The 6,335-nt window shown below is 43.8% G+C and overlaps 1 long non-coding RNA gene across 1 annotated transcript; it reads left to right on the top strand.

Annotated features, from left to right (window-relative positions):
* Positions 1–257: 257 nt before the first annotated feature.
* LOC113969830 lies at positions 258–2,491 on the top strand. The gene is made up of 3 exons (XR_003534942.1): positions 258–360; positions 756–942; positions 2,108–2,491. It is a non-coding gene; the product is annotated as an uncharacterized LOC113969830 (long non-coding RNA).
* The last annotated feature ends 3,844 nt before the right edge of the window (positions 2,492–6,335 follow it).

Genomic DNA, 6,335 nt, shown 5'->3' with positions numbered 1-6,335 from the left:
CTGGTTGGGTGTCACCTTCCTTTTGGTGGCTTGCTAAACTCCATACTCATTTCTGTTTCCACTATTCTCAGGAACTTTTACTTGCCAAACTCCTTTTGGACCTGGCAGCGCTGGGAGGTTTTCCTGGGCAGAGGTGGAGCAATCAGTAAATAAGCTGGGGTGTGTATTTGCCAACGGAGAAAGCGCTGAACATTTAGGAATGCCCTGGTTGCCCCTTTGCTGTGCGTCACAGCCACTTGCAGAAGAACCGGGTACAATTCAGGACCAAGGAGAGCTCATGCCGAGATGCTGAGGCTGCTCCTTGCCGGCGCTGGCGAGAAAAGATTCGGTTTCACCGGTACCACCGAAAGTGCCACCCTAGTAAGATAATTTGGGATATTGTGGTGTCTCCTAGCTGACCCCATGACCCCACGTCCCTGCCATGTGGAGCTCTCCTGTGGAGGGCACTGGTGTACTTTCCCACTAACCAGCGTGCACAGAGAGAAACTCTGGCTCTCTGATGCTCACTCATCTCCTGGAGGGATGTAGAAACTGTGTGCAAAACCCCAGTGACTTTAAAGGCAGGAAGCAGGCGAGAAATGTGGCATAAAAGGCAGATATTTTTTTCTGCCTTGCAGTCTTCTTCCAGTTCTGTTTCCTCTGTGCTTGGTGTCTGAATCCCTTTCAACCTTCACACCATATTGGTATGGATTACATGCCTCTATTAGTTATGTACCTTAATTCCCATTTTGGGACCTGCTTGCACTGTCTTGCAGCTTGCTCCATCTTACTCATCATTTCCAAATTAGCTGAACTTGATTGAGCCAGATCAGACTGCAGCCCTCGTGCACCAAGGCAAAGAGAAATTAGTCACTGCACTCCCTCCTCGGCAAACTCGTGCTTTTAAGAGTGTGGCTTTGTGCATCTGAATCGAGCAGAGGCCACGTCCCTCCTGATGCTTCGGTAAGACTTTAATAAGGTAAAAAAGTTCACAAAGCTGAAAGGCTGAGAGCAGCTCAGATGCATTTATTGTGTTGAGCCTTCCCTGCCTTGCCCTGTGTCTAGACAACACCTTGATAAAAGCAGCAGTGACTGGCAAGGGGGGGATTGTGTTGATATTCTGCTGCCAGAAGAAAACCAAACTAATGGCATTAATGTGGGTTCACATGGGTGTAACCAGAATTAAGGGCTCTGGACCTGTGAGTGTGAGTGCATTTGCTGCACATTGAATGCAAATGAGTGCAAAAAGTTGAACATAGACAAGGCTTGAGCTAAAGACACAAATTGAGCTGAGCTGCACATTCACTTTGCCCCTGGATGCCAAGAAAGCTTGTTTGAAGATCTGCAGAAACAACCTTTCCCCCCCCGCCTTTTCCCAAGGAGTTGGAGTGTGCTGTAGAGTGCTTCCTCTTTTGTGCAGTGCTCCCATTTTTGTTCCCCTTCTGATTCCTTGTTTTATGTTTCATGCTTCCGAATTGCTGCAGTCGTTCCCTTTTTCTATCTTCCAGCAATTGTCAAGGCAAAAAAAAAAAAAAAAGAAAAAGCCCCCAAAACATTTGACAAACTAACTTTACTCAGCACCACAGACGCCTACCCCGGTGGAAACTCGAGCTTGTTTGCTTTATTTAAAGCTACTCCCTTGCACACATGATATAACTTCACAGATGCCTGGAGTCTATTTACCTCCTGGCTTGTTTATCTCGAAATGGCCAATGGAAGCTGCTCACATTTTTGTCTTGATAAGAATCCAATCATGGAAATTGATTGAACTTCTTCTTTGAGCTTTTCTCTCGCATTTACACTTTTCAACCGGCTTGAATTGTTTAATCTACAGTTAATTTAGAGACGTACAGCTGTGGCTCTGATATATCAGGAGATCAAGATAAATGGCTGGAGTGTTCTTATGAGCAAAAATCTCTCCAGATTCTAGTACATAAATCATTTGTTGTGAAATCGCTCATTGTCTTTAGGCAATGTCATAGTGAAAAATTCAATCTATTCATGAACAGAAAGTCAAGGGATTAGGAGTGGTTTGAAGGGAAAGATGCCACGTTAAAAAAAAAAAAAAAAAGGAAAGATTTATCTCTTAATGCTCCCCTAACACAACTTCCCTGCCCTTGTTTTGCAGTGTGGACTCTTGAATTCAATTTCCCACTCTTTGTCTGCAAACTCTAGTCAATAGGAAACGATGAAGATGTCTCCAGGGGAAGAGGGGTGTCTTTGTTTATATTAATTCAGGAACATTTTCTCTCTCCTTATTCCCTGATGCAACAGAGGAAGGCTGGAAAGCGGCTCACTGATGATTTCTTACTGAGGGTCAGCCTGTGATCCCCATGCTTCCAGAGAAAAATTATTTACTGCAGGCTGGGCTCTTTCTGCAGAGCTCAGGGAAGGGCTGTATAAAATTCAGGCCCCAGAAGAGACTTTTGAAACCTTGATAGACAAGAGTGTCCCCAGTTTTTCACCTGTTCCTCTCATACATAAAATGTCTCCTTTCACTTGAGTTACAACCTTCCACCTTGACCATGTTGAGAAGGTGAGGGATCACTGTCAGTAATGGAGGGGTTATTTGCTGGAGGACAACTGGGAAATTGGGGGTTCAAAAGATACAAACAGCATTGTAGAAGCATCTGTGTGAATGAAACAGAATAGCCAAAAAAAAAATGCCCCCAAAATAAAGTTAAGGAGGAAATGGAACCACCCAGGATTTCCAGATCTGAGTGACTTGTAGAAGTTTGCATCCAAATTCAAATTTCCCAAGTGGGAATTCTTAATTCTGAATCACATGTGAATCTAAAGGTTGAGGATACCCAAGTTCAAACCAGACCAGGTCTCTGGACTTGGAGCTTGTTAGAGAAATGATGGGCATAAACACTCAAGACCAACATCTTTCCCTGTTCCAGAGAATGTTGCATGAGACAGAAGGTTGATGTTTTATCTCTTGTAGTGTTCACAACAAGCTCTTTTCCAAGACATGACAAGGGCTCACAGCCTCCTGGAGCCAAAAGGTGAGGGGGTATCCCTATGGCACCAAGGCCACCTTTATGAAGATTTTTGTATATATTTAGGTGGCCTAAATTCCACCTAAGCCTTTATGACTTTCTTATTGGCTGGTTTTAGACGTTCATTTACCCCTAATCAATAAGGGAACATTCAGCTTAGGGACTTAAAGATTTAGGTAGAATTTAGGCCATCTGAACATGTCCCTTTGAGCCTTTGTGCTAATTCTAAAGGCTCCATTTTCTTTTTCTGTCCTTTGCTCAGATGAATTAATGGAGCTATTGCCCACCTCCCCTTTACTTTCTCCTCTCCCTTCCCACTCTTCTGTCCTCAGTTTTGTATCATAGTTTGGAATGCTCCACAGACATGGCAAAAGAGTGTTTGCTATTTATCAGCCCAAATCTACAACTTCACGAAAAAGAATGTTTATTTATTCTGAGTAATTCAGCCTCTGGAGTCCTTCAAACATTAAAGTTTTAATACTTCTCACCTGGAACAGCTGAGCTGGCCAGGAGAGACCAAGCTTTGATGGGAATACTTGATATAAATTTCTAGCCAAGCAAAGCAGTAATGTTGCTGCACACAGGATGAAAATCCCAGCCTGGAGGAGCATGCATGTGAAATTGTGAATCATTTAATAGTCCTGATGAAAAAACCTCTCTAGGAGTGGGAAGCTTTTTGCTTGCCACGGAAAAAACATTCAAGATCCCTGTTAAAAGGCACCTACTCTTTTTTTGTTTGTTTGTTTGTTTGCCCTGCATGAAAATCAGCAGGTGACTTCCCTTGCCCCGAAGTGGCTCCATCACGCACACACAGCAATTTACTCTGAAGCAGAAGCAAAGCCCCTGCTCTGCTTGGCTACTGTGGGCAATGTCAAATGCAACAGGGAGCCTGAAGCCAGCTAATTTCAGCCTAACCTAAGGCAACAGTCAATGTGACTGCTCTGTGCTCCAGCTGCTTCCCAGCTTTAATCCGTTTAATTTGGCAAAGTGGTGCTAATGAGATTTCATTGACAGCAAGGCCCACACCAGCACTGAGGGTCTCAAGTGGGGATGCTGAGGCAGGTGCCCGAGCTCCTTGGGAAATGCAAGCCTAAGTGTTTCAAAATATCCCACAAGTCCCCAGCTTCCAGAGGAGGCTTTATAAATGTGTTTATTATACAGGTACATGGCTATTAAACTGGGATTTTATGGCTACTTCAGCAGATACAAAGCGCAACAGGATTCCATCTCTAATAAGTAATAAATATGGGTCTCTTGGCACTGCTTTGCCCTGCCACCTACAGACCAGGTTTATCCCAGTTTTGAAGACCTGGAACTCTGAACAGTTGACAAAAACATGGTTTGAATGCTAACCTTCATGTCTGAACCTATTCTCTGAACCCAACCCAGAGCTGAGGGATCAGTGACTATTGAGTGGGTTGTACAAGGTGGTCCTCACACTGTGCAAATGACATCTGAGAGCAGTGAACACATCTGTCCTGAAATGATTTTGAGAATCCCACCAGAACACATCAAACTAATCAAAAAATCAAATTATGGTACCTGAGAAACATGGGGTGGGAGAAATGTAGAAAATTAATCCTTTTTTTTTTCCCATTTGATGGAGGCAGTTTCAGGTGTATGATGGGTTTGCATGGTGGATATTTGTTCACCTGATACTCAAAAACCTTTTAGACCTCCTTATGTATTTGCTTGATTACTTCACTGTCTTCAAAATTGTAGCATTTTTCCCACATCTGAAATTAATTTGATTTGTTATTATTCTTCCCCAGTATGTAAAATTGAACAACATCTTCTTTCTAATGACCTCTCATAAATTGAAATACTGTTATCACGTTCCCCATTTAGTCTTCTCATTCTTGGCCTGAACAAACCCGATTCTTTCAGTCTTTCTTAAATCACATTTTCAAAACATCTAATCATTCTTGTTGTTCTCTTCTGGACTCATTCCAGCTTGTCTACATCCTTCTTGTGGGTTGGTGCCCAGAAGTGTGCACAATATTCCAGCTGAGATCTGACCACTAGCAAATAGAGCGGAATAATTACCTCCTGTGCCTTTCAGATGACACTCTTGTTAATGCTATTCCAAAATGAGATATGGCTCCCCCCCCTTTTTTTTTTCTATCCCCCACAAGGACATCAGATTGTTGACTGGGTTTGTGATGCACACCAGATCCCAGATGGTTTCCAAGAATGCTGCCTCATTCTTCCCTGTGATGTCCCTTGGACGGGAATCCCGATGTCTCCCAACCCAACGGAAGGTGGCTTTGCAGCCAGGACGCAGCGACACAGACCATGAAGTGTGAACTACTGCTTTTACTTGTCTCCACTTACAATGTGCATCCTAAAACTGTTGTCCCTTCCTATTAGCTTAAGCAGTGCTGACAGCTCAATTCTCCTTGGAGGATCCTCCAGTCCCTCTCTCTCTTCACCAACCTTTGCCGTGCTCCTTCTAAGAGAGATGGAAGGGCAGGGAGAAAAGGTACATGAATTTCAGTACTAATAGAGTATTTCCTTGCCGGGTTATCTTTGATCCTGAGAGTGACACACAGTATCTTTCCCAAGGCCACATTCTGAGACATTTTTAACAAGGAAGAAGCAAGTTCTGAATATAGTGACACTAGACCTTGTCTGACAAAAACATCAATATCAGTGCATAATTAATGCAGGATCCACAGTAACGTGGACTGAATAGGGACAGAGTACTTTCAAAAATCAATTTGCTACCTGAATTACAAACACTACCGATTAAACCTGACAAGGCAAAACTCAAACAGGGGGAAAAAAAAAAGAAAAGAAATTAAAGAGCCCATAAGCCAGTGTGCTGGAACGTGGTGCTGGGCCATAGTTCCCAGCCCCCTCTTCTTTTTTTTTTTTTTTTTCCAATCTGTTACACAAACAATCTCATTCACACAGGCAAGGGCCAAGCACTGAAGTGGACTGCACACGGGTCTTCTCTCCACCCTTCCTCACTTTGACAGAACCCCCATGAACAGCAGTCAGACCCTTTGTGCACCCTGGTTGCTCATGTGCAGGATCCCAGCTTTGCCCAATGTCCTGCCCACCTCTACTGCTGGATGACCACAGCCTGCAGCCAAACCCATTTGCACGTGGAGCACAGCATCAGCAGTGCTTTTCCCTTCCTTGCAGCACCTAAAGGATGATCCAGCTCAGGGCTGGGGAGACACTGTGATATTGAAATTTGACCCCTCATTTTGCATCAAACAGTGCTTTAAGATTAATGGTCCTGACCCTATGGATTTGATTGCATCTAACAAACTATGCCCAGTGGTCAGGATTTGGCACTCTCACTGCCACGGCCTGGGTTTGATTCTTGGTCATAAAATTTCAGGG

Source organism: Neopelma chrysocephalum, unplaced genomic scaffold (genome assembly GCF_003984885.1).
Source record: "Neopelma chrysocephalum unplaced genomic scaffold, ASM398488v2 Primary Assembly neopelma1_74, whole genome shotgun sequence".
NCBI lineage: Eukaryota > Metazoa > Chordata > Aves > Passeriformes > Pipridae > Neopelma > Neopelma chrysocephalum.
The sequence above is the reverse complement of the archived record's forward strand: the minus strand, read 5'-3'. Positions and strand labels throughout refer to the sequence as shown.